The following is a 20,752-nucleotide window of genomic DNA, read 5'->3' as shown; positions in this document are numbered from 1 at the left end:
GTGTCAGGGGAACGATCAGGCCCTCATGTACACCTTACATGGTTTTTTCCCCCAAAACAAATTATTCATTGCTATCACTAGCCTCTCCGAGTAACCCTGCATCATACCAGTGAGTACACACAATGGACGTTGATGAAAGCAATAAAGAAAAGAAAATTCAGTTTCATATTTCCAAGGACTTACAGCAGTGAGTAAAAACAAACAAACAAATAGAAAACTTGGCACTTGTTCAAACACTTCAGTGTAAAAACCACAGGGCATAGCTCAAGGAGCGCAGTTTGAATTAATAATCAAATAAACATTTTCTTCTTAACACAGTTGCCCCACAACTGAGACCCACAAGGGGCTCCCTCTGCACAGGTTGGATACCTGTGCTCTGCTGGGAGCTGGTCATGCATTGGTTTTCACGTCTAGTTTGTAGACTCACTATTTTAAAACTAGCAGCAATGTATATGTACAATGTATATGTATATGACTGTAGAAAACTGGGTATGCCTCAGCAACGCTATGAGAACTGGATATTCAGCAGTGAGTCTATGGAGAAGTCATGGATAAGGATAAGCAAGTGTGTACATAGAAGAACTGGATATGTGTAAGCAAGTGTGTGGGAGAACTGGGCATGCATCAGTGAATCTGCGAAGGAGCAAATCTATGGAGGGATAGGCATCAAAAAATACATGTGAGGGAGAATGAATAAGCTTCCATCTAGCTAATGTCTTTTTGCATTGTGCCCATCACCACTGTGTCTCAATACCTGTGAGAGAAATGAAGGGTGTGTACGTCAATGTAGACAAGAACAGATACTTTAAGCAGTAGCATGCATATATGGGGAGAAAGGAATATATATCATCATGTATGTATGCACATCAGTGAGTAGATGTGGAGAACTGGATGCATAAGAGTGAGGGTGCATGGGAGACATTAAATTGCATTAGTGAGCATGTTTGGGAGAACTGGACATGGATCAGGTTGTGTGTGGAGGAGAGCTTGAACCTGTGACATCATATGTTGCACCATTGTATCCTTTATGGAATACACCTGCTTAATAGAGAACTCTTCTTTTTATATACCGTTCCCTTTCTTGGCAGCTGCAGCACCAAATAACTCTCCCACTGATTTCCCTCTTGCATGTGCCTAGTTAACAAGATAAGTCTAGGCTACATTTGCATCAGCTTGGGGAAGGAAAGGATGAGTGAAGCCTGACAAAGAGCAATGCTGGTGGGGTAAAGCAATTCTCCAAGCAATGGACTATTAGCCATTAAGAGGCAGGTTCTCTGCTGCATTTAGAATCAATTAGGGCAGTATTTTAGCACCTGGCCTGGCCTACAGTTCAGCATCCATTTTAATTTCTATAAAGGTTGCCCTCTTTGGGCCCAATTCTGACATGAGGCGAGTACCTCTTGAAAAGTTCTAAGCACCCTCAGTCATTGCCTACTGAAGTCAAAGGGAGTTGAGGTCATTCTTCACCTTGTGAGGACCCTTTATGTAAATTATAGTCCAAACTTCTGATTAACTAGCTCACCATGACACAAAAGCCACATTTGTTGGCATTGGCATTTTGGAGGCAGACATTTTTTGTTGTAGAGCTTCATCCAGCCTTCTCAGACCCACCATACATTGTTCCATTTCTTTGAAAACCAGCTCCCATGTTGGCACACACACGTACTCTAGTTGGAATTACTAGAGACATGGTAGAATACATACCACTTCTCAATGGGCAAAAGTGAACTGGTAATCAGGAGTCTGGGTGATTTTCAGCAAAGGTTTTGCAATGAGAGGCCAAGGGAAATCTGAGCCCTCTCCTGGTGAATTACTCTGGAGGTCTGTAGTTGTTTGGGAGCTTCAGGAATTTATTTTTCCAGTTTAAAAATGTTGTTTTTTAAATTTCTGAGTGGGTGCATTGAAGAAACAGGAAAGAATGTAAATAAGCACTCAAGTAAAAGAAATAGGAGTGTCAGGGAAAGGAATTAGGCTGAAGAACGGCACACAAAAGGTCAAAAGATACCTTGTGATTCTAGAGAGAGATGGGTTTCAGGGCCAGGAACTCTTGAGTTCTAAGCTCTGCTCTGACCTTGACTTTGCCAAGTCACTAATTAATCTGGCTGCCTCAACTTCCCCATCTACAAGAGAGATAATAATACTTACTATTTCACAGTAGCCTTGTGATGATTAATTAGTTAAAGTACTCTGAAGATGAAAAGTGCAAAGTAACATTATTATGTGACATCCCAATTCTTTTGAGGTTTATAATGTCACCAGCGGCCCCTATAAGGTATATATTTATTCCTCAGACACAGTTGCTTATCATTTGTTATCTACGATTTGCATATAAATCTATATGTACGTGACTTAACTTTTTTTTCTAAAACTGATTGATTGAAGCTAAAACTGAAATTGATTTGCCCAGTTTGTGGGTTGTTACTCTGGGGAATCATTGCACCTGATCCTCAGCCTGAGTCTGTGCATCATTTAATCATTATTGGTCCTTATGGAATTAAAGTAAGAGTGAACTCGGCTAAAGTGCTTGTTTTGTGGATTAGGTAACTTGAAGAATCTTTGTTTTTTAAATCCCTTTTAATAATATGGTAAGACTCGTGATTTGGCACTCTGTATATTTTTTTAAAAGGGCTAATTTAAACACAATACATATTTTACAATTTTGTTGAATACTCACATGAATTTTAATAGAAAAGATTTCAGATTAAATGGAATATGAACACGAATAAAAAAAAGAAATTAAGTAATGTGTTTTTCATTTCTTGCCTGTTGATGGTGCCTAGCTAGTGCACTGGTGGGAGAGTATTAGCAATAGATTAGGGGCCTCATTCTGCATGAATAATACAATACTTCAGGCCTTATTCTGGTACCCTTACTCATGCTGAGGAGTACATTACTCCATGAGTAGTCTTCTTGGTTTCAATTAATTCATTCTCATTTCTCACAATTCCTTCTATTTCTTTTCTTTTCTTTTCAGGACAATTGTGGTGGGATTTTTACTTTTTAAATTCAATTAATAGATTTGGATGCAGTTTCCATTGTGAAATGGGATTTGAAGATCTCACTCCGTATGTCTATTCAATTTTATGTCAATGTTCAAAATAGTTGACCATAACCATGTCTTGGATAAAGCCATAGGGATGCATTCACTGTCGGCATACCACATTGTATTTTCACTGAATTTAACAGAGCTGCATCCACCTGTACTAGCAATGAATAGTGTGAAGTCTGTAAATTACAGAGCTTGTGAACAGGAAGCTGATTGGGCCAAAATCATCCTCGCTCTAAATTCACAGATATAGACTAGGACTCAGTTTTTGTTATCTGTTTATGTTCAAGCTCAGTTCTGTCACCATCACTCATGTTGAGCAGTATCTTATTACATGGGGAGTCCTAATGAATATGGACTAGATTCAGTGTGAATGTAAGTAGCTGTAGCTCCATTAAATTCAATGCAATTACACTGGGCTACACCAGGATTTAACATAAAAACACAAGAACAGCCATACTGGGTCAGATCAAAGGTCCATCTTGCCCAGTATCCTGTCCTCCGACAGTTGCCAATGCCAGGTGCCCCAGAGGGAATGAACAGAACAGATAACTATCAAGTGATCCATGCCCTGTCGTCCATTCCCAGCTTCTGGCAAACAGAAGCTAGGGACACCATCGCTGCCCCTCCTGGCTAATAAGCCATTGATGGATGACCTATCCTCCATGAATTTATCTAGTTCTTTTTTGAACCCTGTTATAGTCTTGGCCTTCACAGCATCCTCTGGCAAAGAGTTCCACAGGTTGACTGCGTGCTGTGTGAAGAAATACTTCCTTTTGTTTGTCTTAAACCTGCTGCCTATTCATTTAATTTAGTGACACCTAGTTCTTGTGTTATAAGAAGGAGTAAATAACACTTCCTTATTTGCTTTCTCCATACCAGTCATGAATTTATCAATCATATCCCTCCTTAATTGAATATTTCCCTATGGCTTTATCCAAGATGAGATTAAAGTCCACAATAGTGGATGGTGAAGGAGAATTGAATGGGTGTGAATGGTCTTGGAGAGTGAGCAGTAAGAATAGGAAAGGGGATCCTGATATATGTGACTGAATTAATTTATCATTTCAGATTCACACTACAAAGCTTGCAGAACTAAAGATTTTGAGGATTAAGTGTTAGATTTTATAAGAAAGATGGTTCTGTTAACACGGAGCTGTAGTGAGAAATGGGCTTAAGGCTTTGCCGATGCTTTCATGGTGTGGAAATCATCCGTTTTTGTATAGAATTTAGCCATCCTAGGTGGGGATAAGATACATAGTTATTGAGGACCTGCATACTCCGTGGCTGATTTGACCTACATTCTGTGGCAAAGTTTCTATGGCATGTAGGCTCAGAGCCTCAAAAGGAGTTAGGATTTAAATAGGAGATAGACACCTAAATGCCTTTAAGGATCTAGGCCTCCAGGCCAACCAAACAGAAATTCTACAGCAGTTCCAAGCAAATTAAAAAATGGAGGTTTCTATTCAATTAAGTGTGAAAATACTAATACTATCAATGCAGTAATTCTTTGTGTTATTTAATTTGATAGCGAATTCAGTTTATTTTACATCACCACTATATCTTCAGTTTTCAGGATGGTGAAGAATTTTGTGCTGAAAGCTCCTGACTGAACTGCAGAAATTATGAAGTGAGAAGGTGGAAGTTTTGCCAGCTGGGTTAGGGCCGGCTGGGGTGTTGGGAAGATGTGGGAAGCAGTTTGGGATTGTGTGGGAAGCACATCAGCTGGATATTTCTACTGAAAGGTTCAGCAGTGAAATAAGTAGTAATTTTGACATCTAAGCTGTCATCATTAAGCTTCAGGGTTAATGCTACATTGATATGAACAGGAGGGACTGCCACTTCTTACAGCTACTGTTTCAGAGTGTCCACAGACTTAGCCAGACACCACTGAAGTGGTTTACACGATTTCTTGTGGGTTTTTTTAATTAAAGCTTGCATTCTAGAGCAGAATTGCAGAACGCATGGACTTAGGCCATAATATTTTCATATTAGAATATACAGGAAAGAAGAATAACTGTTAAATATGGCAGTATAAGAAAACTTGTGCAGGCTTTGGGATAACATGCCGGAAAAGCGTATTTCTACAGCTAGATCAGCCAAGACAAGGTATTGACATTAAAGTTCTAATTGAAGAACTGAACTGGTGCCAAGCAGTAAAAAATGACATGACAATTTATAAACCTGGTTAAAGGGCTTCCATTGATTGCACTATCCAGAATGGATAAATGAAACCTGAGCACCGTCTAATAGGATCAAGTGGCCACGACGCTGGAGTTTATTGGAAAACTAAATCAATGTTTACAGCAGACCGTTAAAGTCTAATATTTAAATAATAGGCTTTATTTTTAAAGCACATTCATTTTATGATTGTTTCATTCTCAGCATACTGAGGACACATGTACTCATCCTCAGTGTTCCATAGTCAGCTCCTGAAGATGAATCTACTCCTCAGTAAATGAGCAGCAAGCGGTCTGAGAGCCTCAAGACAGCTGCCTGTATGCCAGAGCCCTGCTTCCCAGCATGGAGCTGCTGAGGGCTTTATGTTAGCTGCTGTCCTCCGTAATGCATTGTGCACAAGTCAGCATCACCAAAAGGAAGAAATGGAGGTGACAGTAGATTCAGCAGGCAAATTTCTTTACCAGACATACTTGACTAAACCGGCAAACAACTGCCAAATTTTGTCAAGAATCCTCATTAACCAGGTTACACATAAGAACTGGGCAAAGCTTCCATTATCCTACTTAGAGTGACTCGGTGAGGAAGGATGGTTTTGTGAGTACGGCACAAGATTAGGCATCATGAAATCTGGGTTCTGTTCCTAGCTGTGAACTTGAACAAGTCTTCTGTCCTCTTTGTGCCAGTTGCCTCATCGAATAAATGGGAATACCTACCTACTTCACCAGGATATTGTGGGGACTAATACATTAGTTTTCAGAGTAGCAGCCGTGTTAGTCTGTATTCGCAAAAAGAAAAGGAGTACTTGTGGCACCTTAGAGACTAACCAATTTATTTGAGCATGAGCTTTCGTGAGCTACAGCTGATGAAGTGAGCTGTAGCTCACGAAAGCTCATGCTCAAATAAATTGGTTAGTCTCTAAGGTGCCACAAGTACTCCTTTTCTTTTTGCTAATACATTAGTGTGTGTAAAACCCTTTGTGTGGGAGATGCTATAGAAGTGTACAATATTAATAGAGTTGAAAGTTGTTTTCACTGAGTGGAGGCAGAGTTTCAGATTGTTACAGGTCTAGTTGCAGGGGAGGAATGAACATTCCTTCTTCTTCCTGCATGGCATCTGTCAGACCTTTTAATTGTCACTTTGTGGCCTCGAAACAAATCATTTGAATCATTCTTAACAGATGCTACCTCTCTGTAATTCCACAACCTTGTTGGCATCCATGTACATGTGTGCTGCATAGAGGGGGAGGAGAGAGCTCAGTGAGCTAAAATAATCTTCCACTCATACTTGACAAAAGGGGGTTAAATCAGATGAATAGCTCATCCTGGCTTCCCAAAGGCATATGGCTACCCACTTCAGTCCTGCTGTTGGAGGGAAGAGATTGGATGAAGAGTTACTGAGTCTACTGTGGGAGCCTGAAGTCCTGAATGGTCTTTCTTTTGATTAAGGCCAGTCCTGGCAGCAGGAGCAGCAGAGAGAAAGAGGGTCATTGAGCTAAACTGGGGTGAAATCATGACCAGTCTGAAAAACAAGAAAGCAATATCGAATGGGACCCTGAAATAAATATGGAGCCAGTGGAGTAGGACGGAAGTGATCTGATAATATTTTAATGTAATTTCCTAGTGGGAATGATGCTTACACATCAGAAAACTGTTGGGGGTAAACGGTGAGAAGGGGCAATACTCTTTCACAGTATTTGTAAGCAACAGAGATGCTACTGATAATAGGGTCTGTTACTGCTATGCACTGTACAGGGCTGCTAAGACCATTTGGTGCAGCTTATGAAGTTTGTACCTAGTGGAGGATCAGGTCCTGTGCATTTACACGTCTGAGATGTCCACTAGAGTTAATGAGAACTACACATGAAAATTCCTTGGAGATGAGGGGAATTAATAGATTCTCCAATATACACAAGGGACACTAAAATGCCCATCTTGCCACTGTCCCTCTTAGTGCAGTAAGGTGGAATAACACAGTAATAGAATAATTACCATAATATTCTCTAACAATGGAAGTCTTGTTGATGGCTGAATATATTTAAATTAAGGAATTCAGTTTCTCAAAACACAAAGAAAGGGCAGTATTGTGAACTGCCGGTGCCCATAACTTAATAGGTAATTGTAGCTATGCATGAGCCATGTTCACGCCTGATTAAACTGATTTATCCAGTAATAGCAGGCTTACTGCAATATCTATATGATGCTATTTCCAAACAATAGAAAGTGTAAGGGCTAAAGGCTAGCCAGTGAAACTACCTCCCTGTGTGCAAATAAATTATTCTAGTCGCTATTATAAAACAAAAAGCATTGTGTCCTGGCAGACTTGCAACAAAGAAATTATTATCTGTCTGGCCTATGCACTGGAGAACAATCATCTGTATTTACAAAATTAAAAATCTAATTAAAACATTATTATGGGTTCACAAAACAAAGTGTCAGTCCTTCTACTGCCATGATTTAGCGCTGTACCTCAGGGCCCAATCCCGTACCTACTAAATCAATAGTCCACACTTTCCCCTGTGTTAAGGTTGCTTTGCACAGCTCCACTGGCCAGGGGAATATCACCCAGTGTAGCGAGTGATATGAAGCCTTTGTAATAGTTCTTGCATCACCCTCTTCCCATGTAAGAGGAATGGCTGGGGGAAAGGGAACATACTTGGTACTCCTCTCAATCACAGTGGTCCTCAGTTGTCTTGCTGGTGCTATTGGCAATTAGGGTATTTTAAATCAGCCTTCAGCCCAGTGCACAGTGGTCCCAGGTTTTGGGGGCTCATAAAAATGGTTTAAAGCCAACTGTGCACTCTTCTCCGGAGTTGCACTGAGCACTCCTTGGCCACAGCTGAAAATCTGAGCCATTGCATCTTCAGTAGGAGCAGGGTCTGGCCCTTATTTATGTAATGACAGAACAAGATGCTTAATGTTTTCAAGATATATTAGCCATCTTGCAGATAGATTGTGCCTTGAGGAGAGAAAAAAATGCTTTTGGGGTGGGCTGAGCTCTATTTCATTGACTATTAGGGGGCATGTCTGTTTTCACTTCCATTTGCTCTTTGCCTTTTATTTTGTCCCTTCAGGTTCAATCATAGAATCATAGAATATCAGGGTTGGAAGGGACCTCAGGAGGTCATCTAGTCCAACCCCCTGCTCAAAGCAGGACCAACCCCAACTAAATCATCCCAGCCAGGGCTTTGTCAAGCCGGGCCTTAAAAACCTCGAAGGATGGAGATTCCACCACCTCCCTAGGTAACCCATTCCAGTGCTTCACCACCCTCCTAGTGAAAATTTTTTTCCTTTCCTTTTCTCTGTACCTGTTGAGAAAAGATGGGCCAAGTTGCCAATGATATTATTGAGCGTACTTTGGATGGGCTAGCACCAGCAGGAGAGTGAATTTGTGTGGGGGGTGGAGGGTGAGAATACCTGGATTTGTGCTGGAAATGGCCCACCTGTTGATCACTTTAGATAAGCTATTACCAGCAGGACAGTGGGGTGGGAGGAGGTATTGTTTCATATTCTCTGTGTGTATATAAAGTCTGCTGCAGTTTCCACGGTAAACATCTGATGAAGTGAGCTGTAGCTCACGAAAGCTCATGCTCAAATAAATTGGTTAGTCTCTAAGGTGCCACAAGTACTCCTTTTCTCATTGAGCGTACAGGAAGTCAATGAAGCACAACAGGAATTTTGTGTGCTAGCCTGTTGTGGTGGGTTGTACTCACCTCTTGAGCACCCCTGACCCTTGACTCATGGTGCTGCCATTCTCTTCAGTTAGCAGCAGTCCCTGAGGGCTGTCATCTGGCCTTCTGCAACTTGGCCCTCCAGCCGGGTCATACAGTCCAAACCTCTTCCGGGGGAAAACAAACTAAAAAAATAGAAACAGGTTCTTGCCCTTCAGGGCCAATTATAAAAAAATAGTTTCTTATCCTTTCTGGATTAACTTCTCTCTCTAGGACTGAATGAGCAGGGTTCTTTCTTAGTCCCTGCCACTGATTGGGGTCAATAATATGCTTGGCCCCGCCTCATGCCTGTGGCTCCAGTTAGGAACTGACTTGCTGCAACCAGGCAGCTGCTTCCACTTCAGCATACTGGGCCTTTATTCACTATTGCTGGTCTGCAGCCCTTCTGGCTGCTAAAAGACCAGATCTCGCAGGTTTCCAAAATGGTTTCCATTTTCTTCACAGACAACTGTTTCCTGAGGCAGGGTGCAGCAGGGCATCCAATAGGAGGTCACAAAGGTCTGGTACAACCCATTACACCTACAAAAATTGGCTTACACTAGAGAGAAAATGTGATTGTTGACTGGACCTTTACCCACACATGAATTTGCTATTATTGGCATTCTGTGCTTCAGGGTTTCGTCTTAGGAGGAGCTGAGTTCTTTTCTTGTTGATTGCAGTGAGATTTGAGAATAGTCAGCACTTGGCAGGAAGTGATCACCTGGAAGATTTGGGCCTTTCATAAGGCTCAGGACAGAAGTACTTCAGGCTGGGATTGAACTGTATGGGGAAACTTGCATAAAGCTTTCACTAGTGATACTAGTTTCTCACTTTCACAAGTATTAAAAGTCACCTCCCTAACAGAAAAAGTCAACAATACTGCTAAATTCAAGTAATAAGCGGTAGGTTGTATTACCATTTCCACAGAATCCCTCCATGCTAGGAATCCCATTCCCCTTTAAGGGGGATTCCTGAGATAGTGGAAAGTAGGAAAGCCTGTCAATACTTTTCCACTGGAGCTGTACTGATAGGGTAGTGGGAGAAAGTGAAGGAATACTAGGCCTACATAAGGATGGCCCTGATCTGTGTCAGATCCACCCATATCCACAGTGATCTTAAGGGATTTCAGATTCTGGGGCCTGCCCATACCATTGAATGGGCAGGGAACCCCCACCCCATAATGGAATAGTTTGATGAGAACTCATGAGAGGAATTTCATGGAGTCTTCTTCCTCCTCCGCATCAGCTGCATTTTTTCCCCATGGCGGTAGTGATCTACCTTGAGTTTTTCCTCAGTCCTCACTAAGGCATTAATTCCATTAGGAGTCTGCCTGGTAAGAAGCTCAAGATTTGACCTGCGAATATAGTTGTGTATTGCTGATCATAGTTGTGTGTATGCATATTCAGTAATTTTCGCTTTTTTGATAATTAAATATCCATCTCCAATTTGATATGTTTGACATATTATATAAGGTTTTTGTATATTATTTGTATTGTCACATGATGTGATGGGGTGTATCTACCCCGAACTGGCCCCCACAGGGATTAACGGTGCATTACAGGTGGAGGAAGCCATGCCCATCCATCCTTGCTGGGCATGCTCAGCCTGGAGACAAGTATAAAGGGAAGCAGCCCAGCTCAGTTGGGCCGGACTGCTGAGGAGGGTGGATGTGTATTGTGAGCTCCCTCCACAGAGCTGCAGGAGCCCCAGTTCAGAGGCCAGTCACGCTGAACCCCATATGGACACTGGCCGTCAGAGACCTGGGAAGGGACTAAGCCACAGTGGACTTCGTCACCAGATGACCCGAGAGACCCCATGGACTGCTGTACTGGGAGACTGGGTAGGAAGTAGCCCAGGGGAAGGGGAAATAGATACTAGTCCGATTGTAGGACCAGGAGACTCATCAGCACGTTTCAGTGGGATCCCTGCTGACCCAGTGGTGGGACCCCCCTGCCACTGTTAAGGCCCTGGGCTAGGACCTGGTGGAGTGGGTGGGCCTGGGTCCCCCTTCTCCTGCTGCCAGCTCCACACCAGCATGGCAGCTTCTCCCTACCTTAGGCCTAGAGGCTTGCGGTTTTTTACCATTCACCCAAGTCAGAACGCTAGACTACTGAGACTGTGAGTTTGCTGCTCCGCCCTATCTGCGGGCCTGAGCAACCCAGATTGTTTGCTGCTTCTTTGCCCTGTTTGAAGGCTGGAGCACCACAGACTGTTGATTTATTGCTCTACTCTGCTTGAGGGCCTGAGATCCTGAGTGGCAGCCCAATCTACCCTGACTACTAGGTCACACTGCTCTGGGAGCAAGGGTAGCCCAAAGGATTCTGACTGCTAGGCCCCGCTCTCCTGTTTTGTGGGTTAGCCATCAGAGAGACTGTAGCAATTGGGGTGTAAGCTCCCTGCTGACTGTATGTGACTGGACATCCCTTGACAGAGTTATCTACCCTGCCAAAAATGGATCAAAATTTGATTAATCCAATCCTTACAAATATCAAAAGTTTATAGCCTTCATTTTCTATATGACATGATTCTGTCATGAAATTGGAAAATAAGACATTTTTAGGATGACTTGGGTTCCACAAATTTTTCAGGAGCTAGGTGGAAATCCTGTGATGAGACTTTAGCATCTTTTGAACTGCTTCAATAGATGACCCCAGGGAAAAAAAATCTGAGAGAAATATATGTATCTGAGAAATTCAGTGTCACAAACTAACACGTCTGACCACTAAAGAAAAAGCCAAAACCAACCAACCAATAAAAGCCCACTAGTTTTGTAATATACAACTACATTGTGTCAGGAAAAAAATTTATAACAACCATAATTTATAATTACTTGCTCAGATACCAGCCCTGGATTTAACCCTAAGGCCAAAATCATAGCAGGGTGTTGGGGGTTAGAGTCAAGCATGATGATTAGGATTTTCTTTTTGTAATAGAAAATTTCAGAAAAAAAATACCATGAGCCATGTTAAATATTAATAAAATTCCACATCAAAAAAATTGTCTCATCTGTGTTGCTCACACCAAATTTTCTATCCCACCTGTGGCATGTACTTCTTCCTGATCCTCCATTCCTCCTGATCAGGTCCTTATGCACTGACCCGGCTATGAGGAGAGGTAGAGGCAAACCAAGACAAAAGGAATCATTTTAAATTTTTTAAACTTTATAAGGAAAAACCTCAATGGGACCAGGTGCATAAATATTATAATACTTTACCAAGTGCTTATTACTTATAATAATAAACTGTAGGTTACCAATACATTAACCTTTACAAACTTGTACACGCTGCTCCTTCCTCACTCTGTGCAGTTAATACCAAATGCTGCAGGCACTCAAAATAAGATGCAAAATGCGACCTTGTATCAAAATCACATGTGCTATGTAATGTGAATAGTGTTATTCACCGTGAAAGAGTATAGCCATTGTTCTGTAAAATGTATCTTTTTAAATACTTCACTCCCTTTTTTTCCTCCAGCAGCTGCAAATGTTTCAAGCCTCCCTCCTCGGTCCCAAAGGCTATCTCAAATAAGGCGGTGTCAATATATTGTGTCACTTCAGAGAAGAATCAACATTTCCTTTCCTTGGCTGTAAGTCCTGCTCCATTCTTGGTGTCCTGTTCTTTGCTTGTCTTTGGCTTGAGGTGCTCCTTAGCTTCCATGTTCCTGTGGCTGTACGTCTTTGCATCGAGTTTATCCCCAAGTGGGGTTTCTTCACCTAGTGGGCCCTCACTTGTCTATTAGATACTTTTGAATTGTATTCCTTCAATAGATGTTCAAACAGTCATTCTCTCGGTCCATGTACTTTAGGTCCTTTGTGGGCGGGTATCTTGTTACTGTTTTCAGGACCTGTTTTCATCTAACACAGCTTTTTGATCAATTGCCTTTCTCACTGATTATATTTCCTTTTATTTTTTCCCCTTGATACTCTCTCTCCGGCACATCTGTACATTTTATTTCTCATTACTACTTCTCTTCTCTAATAGTGCCTGCTCACATAACCAGGCCTGTTTTTTTTCTGCTTCTGACCTGAAACCTTTCTTATTTTCCTTCTTTCTTCCTCCTCACTTCCCAGTCCCCTACTTTCATTCTCTTGTTCTTCTTTTATTTTAATCCCTCACCTCTTACCCCAGCTTTGGTTCATCCATTAGCTCAACATCCAGCCTCTTCTCCTTCCCTCCTTCTTCTCTCACAGCTTTCTCCAACTGCCCCCTTCGGGCAGATTCTATGCCTCCCTTCCCAGCTCAAGCTGCCCTTTTACTGGCTGCATCTCTCCCCTGGGCATCATTCTATGCCACTGCACCACGTACCACAGCCAGGGTTACTGAACTTATTCATCCCTCCTTTCCAACTGAGGAGTATGGAGACCAGAATAGTGGTAATTCACCCCATTCCTTGCAGGACGCATCTAGGGCTACTGACAGTTCTTCACTGTATTCTATCATCTCCCCTTATTACTGGTAGTGCAGTGGCTGTGTAGACAGACATGGTTAGGCATTGTATGTACAACCACAGTTAAAACACATTCAGCCTTAGACATTAGATTCTGTTTAATCAATGGGCCGAAATGTTGACTACTAAAGTACTACTATGTTGTTCTAGGGTAAAATTTTTAACTGTGTCAAAGTGACTTGGGGGCCTCAGTCTCATTTTCAGAAGTGACTTAGACACTTAGGCCTGGTCTACACTACGAGTTTATGTCAGATTTAGCAGCATTAAATTGAATTAACCATGCACCCGTCCACACAACGAAGCCATTTTTTTTACGTAAAGGGCTCTTAAAACCAATTTCTGTACTACTTCCCAACAAGGGGATTAGTGCTGAAATCAATATCGCTGTTTTGAATTAGGGTTTGTGTGGACGCAATTCAAAGGTATTGGCCTCTAGGAGCTATCCCACAGTGCACCATTGTGACCGCTCTGGACAGCACTCTGAACTCGGATGCACTGGCCAGGTTTACAGGAAAAACCCCGGGAACTTTTGAATCTCATTTCCTGTTTGGCTAGGTGAGCTCATCAGCACAGGTGCCCATGCAGTCCCAGAATCGCAAAAGAGCTCCAGCATGGACTGAACGGGAGGTACTGGATCTGATCGCTGTATGGGGAGAGGAATCCGTGCTATCAGAACTACATTCCAAAAGATAAAATGCCAAAACATTTCAAAAAATCTCCGAGGCCATGAGGGACAGAGGCTGCAGCAGGGATGCAACACAGTGCTGCGTGAAACTTAAGGAGCTCAGACAAGCGTACCAGAAAACCAAAGAATCAAAAGATGCTCTGCGACAGAGCCCCAGACATGCTGCTTTGACACTGAGCTGCATGCAATTCTAGGGGGGGCCACCACTACCCCACCCCTGTCCGTGGACTCCGATGATGGGGTACTCTCTGCCATGCCTGAGGATTTTGCGGAAGGGGAAGATGATGATGAGGAGGATGAGCTTGAGGAGAGCACACTGCACACCGTTCTCCCCAACAGCCAGGATCTTTTTATCTCCCTGACTGAAATACCCTCCCAACACAACGAAGCCGGAGAAAGGACCTCTGGTGAGTGTACCTTTTTAAATATAATACATGTTATAAAAGCAAGTGTTTTTTAATGATTAAGTAGCCCTGAGGACTTGGGATGCATTCGTGGCCAGTGCAGCTACTGGAAAAGTCTGTTAACGTGTCTGGGGATGGAGCAGAAATCCTCCAGGGACATCTCCATGAAGCTCTCCTGGAGGTACTCTAAAAGCCTCTGCAGAAGGTTTCTGGGGAGAGCAGCCTTATTCCGTCCTCCAAGATAGGACACTTTACCACACCATGCTAGTAGCAAGTAATCTGGTATCATTGCATGACAAAGCCTGGCAGCGTATGGTACTGGTGTTCGCTGGCATTCAAGCAACATCCGTTCTTTATCTCTCTGTGTTATCCTCAGGAGAGTGATATTGTTCATGGTAACCTGGTTGAAATAGGGGAATTTAATTTAAATTAAGGGGATATGCAGAGGTGGCCGTTCCTACTGGGTTGTTTGCCTGTGGCTGAAAAGAAATCCTCCCCGCAGGAGGCGGGGTCGGGCCATTGGCGCTGAGCTGTTCGCGTTTGGCTAGCAGGGATCTTCCCTGATACCAGCCACGCAGTGGGGTGAGAGGTAAAGCGATCATCCCAGAGAATTGGATGGGGGTGGGGGAGTTAGTTTGGTTTCTGCTGCTTCACATTAACAGGAAAAACTGCAGCACGAAATGGCCAACTCAAAGTGCTTTGCTTCGTATGGGAGAGGAGGGCGCTGCTCTTATGAAGGTTGCAGAAGCCGAAAGACTATGGATTACCATGGCTGCCTGCAAGCCAAATTCGGTAGCCCAGCACTGTGTGTGTGATCTGTAACACCAAAGCCACAGGCACTCAAAATAAGATGCAAAATGCGACCTTGTATCAAAATCACATGTGCTATGTAATGTGAATAGTGTTATTCACCGTGAAAGAGTATAGCCATTGTTCTGTAAAATGTATCTTTTTAAATACTTCACTCCCTTTTTTTCCTCCAGCAGCTGCAAATGTTTCAAGCCTCCCTCCTCGGTCCCAAAGGCTATCTCAAATAAGGCGGTGAAAAAAACGCACGCGCAATGAAATGTTCTCTGAGCTCATGCAGTCATCCAGCACTGACAGAGCTCAGCAGAACGTGTGGAGGGACACAATAGCAGAGTACAGGAAAGTGGACGATGAACGTGAGGAGAGGTGGCGGCAAGAAGATCAGAGGAGGCATGATGCAACGCTGGGGCTACTGTGGGATCAAACGGACATGCTCTGGCGTCTGGTGGAGGTTCATGAACAGCAGCAGGATCACAGACTGCCACTGCAGCCCCCGTTTAACTGCCCTCCCTCCTCCCCAAGTTCCATGGTCTCCTCACCCAGATGCCCAAGAACGTGGGTGGGGGGCCTCTGGGCACCCAACCACTCCACCCCAGGGGACAGCCCAAGCAACCGAAGGCTGGCATTCCACAAGTTTTGAAGCGGCCTTTTCCTTCCCTCCTACCCTCCTCCCACACCCCATCCAGGCTACCTTGTGAGTTATTTCCCTATTTTTATAATCAATTAATAAAGAATACATGTTTTTTAAATGATAGTGACTTTATTTCCTTTGCAAGCAATCTGTGATCAAAGGGGGGAGGGTGGGTGGCTTACAGGGAATTTAGAGGCAACCAAGGGGGTGGGTTTTCATCAAGGAGAAATGAAGAGAAGTACCCTGGCCAGTCATGAAACTGGTTTTCAAACTGGTTTTCTCTGATGTGCACCGCTTCCTGCTGTGCTCTTCTAACTGCCCTGGTGTCTGGCTGCACGTATTCAGCGGCCAGGTGATTTGCCTCAACCTCCCATCCTTCCATAAACGTCTCCCCTTTACTCTCAGATTGTGGAGCAAATGGCAAGCAGCAATAACAATGGGAATATTGGTTTTGCTGAGGTCTGAGCAAGTCAGTAAACTGCACCAGCGACCCTTTAAATATCCAAATGCACACTGTACTACCATTCTGCCCTTGCTCAGCCTATAGTTGAAAAGCTCCTTACTGCTGTCCAGGGTGCCTGTATACGGCTTCATGAGCCAGGGCATTAAGGGGTAGGCTGGGTCCCCAAGGATAACTATAGGCATTTCAACATCCCCAACAGTTATTTTATGGTCTGGGAAGTAAATCCCTTCCTGAAGACGTTTAAACAGACCAGAGTTCCTGAAGACATGAGCATCATGAACCTTTCCCGGCCATCCCATGTTGGTGTTGATGAAACGTCCCTTGTGATCCACCAGTGCTTGCAGCACTGCAGTTTATGTACTGGCTGCACTGGTGGTCCGGTCCCAAGATAAGGATATGCGTTCGGTCTATAGCCCCACCACAGTTAGGGAATCCCATTGCAGCAAAGCCATCCACTATGACCTGCACATTTCCCAGGGTCACTACTTTTGATAGCAGCAGCTCAATGATTGCGTTGGCTACTTGCATCACAGCAACCCCCACAGTAGATTTGTCCACTCCAAATTGATTACCAACTGACCAGTAACTGTCTGGCGTTGCAAGCTTCCACAGGGCTATTGCCACTCACTTGTGAACTGTGAGGGCTGCTCTCATCTTGGTATTTTTGTGCTTCAGGGTGGGGGAAAGCAACTCACAGAGTTCCAGGAAAGTGGCCTTATGCATGCAAAAGTTTCGCAGCCACTGGGAATCATCCCAAACCTGCAACGCTACGTGGTCCCACCACTCTGTGCTTGTTTCCCAGGCCCAGAATTGGCGATCCACGGCATGAGCCTGTCCCAGTAACACCATAATCTCCAAATTGCAGGTGAACACGGTTTTAGAGAAAAGTGTGTTCATGTCCTCATCACTGCGCTGCCATCGCCTCGTCGCCTGGTTTTTCAGGTGCTGGTTCTGCATAAACTGCATGATAATGCGCGAGGTGTGTACAAAGGTCATAACTGCTGTGGTGAGCTGAACGGGAGCCATGCTTGCTGTGCTATGGTGTCTGCTCGGGCAATCCAGGGAAAAGGGCGCAAAATGATTTTCTGCTGTTGCTTTCACGGAAGGAGGGAGGGTTGACTAACGACATTTACCCATGACCACCTGTGACAAATTTTTGGCCCCATCATGCATTGGGAGCTTAGCCCAGAATTCCAATGGGCAGCGGGGACTGCAGGAACTGTGGGATAGCTACCCACAGTGCACTGCTCGGAATGTCGACGCTTGCCACGGTACTGTGGATGCACACCGCCGAATTAATGTGCTTAGTGTGGACACATGCACTCATCTTTATACAATCTGTTCCCCAAAATCGACTTCTGTAAAATCAGAGTACTTTCGTAGTGTAGACATGGCCTTAGAGATTTAACTTCCATTGACTTTCCGTGAGACTTTGGCTCCTAAGTGCTTATGTCACTTCTGAAAATGGGATTTGGGCTCCAAAATTAAGTAGGCGGTCTTTGAAAATTTTACCTATCATCTTTTTTCAAAACACCCATGGGATCTTTAACTTCCACTGGGGTAACCACTTGATAAGACATATGGGGCACTTGGTTTAACATCTCAACTGAATGAGAACCCTCTAACAGTGAAGTTCTCCTTTAAATATTAGATGGGAAATGGGTTTCCCATCATGTGAGAATGTTTTGATGTTTCAAAAAAAATTCCTTTCCTGAATCAGAACAAAAAAGTCAAAAACTTTTCACAAACCAATAATCTGGAAAACCATTCAGATCAGTCAATTGAAACATTTCATTTTGATCGTTTCAAAACATTTAATTTAAATTTCAGCCTTTTTTTTAAAAATTACCCTTTTTAGTATAAATTAACTAAAATTTTGAAATACAAGTAGCTTCAAATGAAAAATGACACTTTTCATTTAGAAACTGTCAAAATGGGACATATTGATTTTTTTTTTAAATCAGGATTGTCACTGAAACTGACCCTTTCCTGTGAATAGTTTCGGTTGCAACAAATTAGCATTTTTGGGACAGAAAAAATGACTTCACTGGAAAATTCCTGACCAACTCTATTTAATACTGCACTAAAGTATGCTTTCCAACCAGACATGTATTAAATGACTAGGGTATGGTATGATCTCTTCTATAATTCATATTCTAAGGTCATATTTCAAGAGGCCCATGCTTTAGCAGAGGGTGTATCATCTGGGACTTAGTGCTTATAGAGGCGTTTGGATATTTTAGCTTGCCAAGGTGAAACCATGCTATGGCAGGTCAGCTATTGCTCAAAGGTATAAATCTATCAGTTCCCTCATCCCTGAGTGACTCATGAAAGCATGGTAGCACACTGTACCCTGATCAAATTAAGCTAGTGTTTTGAAAACAATACAGCTTTGAAACCAAAGTTTTGACTGATCTTGTGAAAAAAAATCCAATTGTTTTCTTAATTTTTCAATTATTATTGTTTAAAGGGGCATTGTCAACAGATTTAGGCTCAAAATTTGACCTGCCTTCCCAAAATGGAAAATACTTAGGCTTCTCAATATCTCTGCTGTTTAAAATCTCTCATTCCATCATTGAGAAATACGCAAATAAAATGAACTAACTTTTGGGAAAACTGCTTAAGCGTGTTTTGTGCTCCCTCTGCTGGCTCAGTAGAAGCTGTTACCTGATAACCATTGATGCTGTGTCTGATTGAATATACTTCAGCACACAGATATGTTTTTAGATGGTTTGACATAGTGCTGTGGTGCACATCATATCCCCCAAACTAAACGGTGTTGTCATGGATCAATCCTTTGGTGAATAACCACCAAGAGGAACATAGGTGAAGCAGAAAACAGCGTTGTTGATCCAATGGCTAGCTTTCCGCAGAGTCAGTAATGAACCCCAGCAAAGCAACAGGAAGTACTCTACTACTGGTGATGTCTTTCAGATGAGAAATAAAACCGAAGCCCTGACTACAAGTTGCCATTTCAAATCCCATGGGATTTTTTATACAAGGAGACAATTTTGGCAGCCCCAAGCATTCAAAAATCATGAGCCAGGGCCTCCCAGAATCAAAATATTAGCTTAAAAATTATGCAGTTAAAAAAACTGTAGAGTTTTTTATTTGCAGCATGAATTTTGAGACTTCAGGGTTTACCTGAATCAACTTTCGATGACTATGACTAAAACCCTTTTAAAATATTGAATCTGAGATTCTCATATAAACGCATGAATCTGGGAGCTTGGGATTTAAGAAAAGCATCAAATATTGTGAGACTCATGATAAAATTGAGAGAGCTAGCAACACTGAGAAGGGGAGCAAAATGTGATGCCAATGGCAAATTCTAAGTTGGATGCCAAAGATTAATTTTGCCTGCCTAGATTTTTCATAACATTTAAATTGCTTATTATTTTCTTCTTCACTTCCTGACCTAAACTAGTGCTGTTTTGCATTATTACACAGACACAAGAGGCGGATGAAATGATTGATGAATAGATTTGAAGACAAGAGGAGATCGTTATGATCATCTAATCCTATTATCTGCCTAACTGAGGCCATATATTTCCACCAAGTGGCTTCTGCATCAAGCCCATAATTCCTGGTTGAGCCTATCTTTTAGAACAACATCCACTCTTCATTTAAAGATTGTGAATCCACCACACCACAGTGTTGCTATCTCACTCTCACAGGTGCTGTCAGGTTTGTGAGAAGCTGAATTTCAGGTGTTCATGGTGAGCCTTCTTATCCCCTGTCGAGGTCCCAATACCTATCACAGTTTTTGTGCTCACCAGAACATAAAGACTGTGCATGCTACCAACACTAGCCATTGCAAAGTGGGTGTGGAGGAAGTGAGGTCATATCCTTGACCTCTTTCCATGCCCAACAGCAAATCAGGCTAACCACAGAGGGGAGCGCATGTTGTGTTCAGCCCTCAGGTGAAATTGTAAATTATATAATTATTTCTTAAGCAAAAACTGGTAAGTAAAGGAATTTTTACTACAAGGCTTCTGAGAAGCCAATGCCAAAAAATGGCATGTTAAAAAAAATGAAAAGCTATATAAAGAGAGAAGCATTTGACTGTGGGGTTTTTTGTGTTGTTGTTTTTTTTTTTTTTTGAAAAGTGCAATGCTCTCTCAAAGACCTCTTTATCTGAATACTTTGCACTGTCTGTTGCCATTTAACATGCAGAGAATGTGTACTTTTCCAAATGAATATTGAAATTCCATGTTACTCTCAGCTGTATTTCAAAATGTGGCAGTAATTGAACACCCCACGATTGGTATGAGTTAGCTGAGCGATTATGACTCCAACTCTGTGTATTAAATTATAGGTACATTGCATGGTGCTAATCAAGTTATTTTTATTAAGTAACATTTCAGTAAAAATTGGTAACCA

General features: G+C 42.6%; 1 long non-coding RNA gene across 1 annotated transcript; it reads left to right on the top strand.

Moving 5' to 3' along the window:
- The first annotated feature begins 13,944 nt into the window (after positions 1–13,944).
- Positions 13,945–16,024, top strand: LOC142071420 (uncharacterized). The gene is made up of 2 exons (XR_012667453.1): positions 13,945–14,471; positions 15,452–16,024. It is a non-coding gene; the product is annotated as an uncharacterized LOC142071420 (long non-coding RNA).
- Positions 16,025–20,752: the final 4,728 nt, after the last annotated feature.

This window comes from Caretta caretta, chromosome 3, assembly GCF_965140235.1.
Source record: "Caretta caretta isolate rCarCar2 chromosome 3, rCarCar1.hap1, whole genome shotgun sequence".
In the NCBI taxonomy this organism is placed as follows: Eukaryota; Metazoa; Chordata; order Testudines; family Cheloniidae; genus Caretta; species Caretta caretta.
Note: the sequence above shows the minus strand (reverse complement) of the source record. Positions and strands in the feature narration are given on the sequence as shown.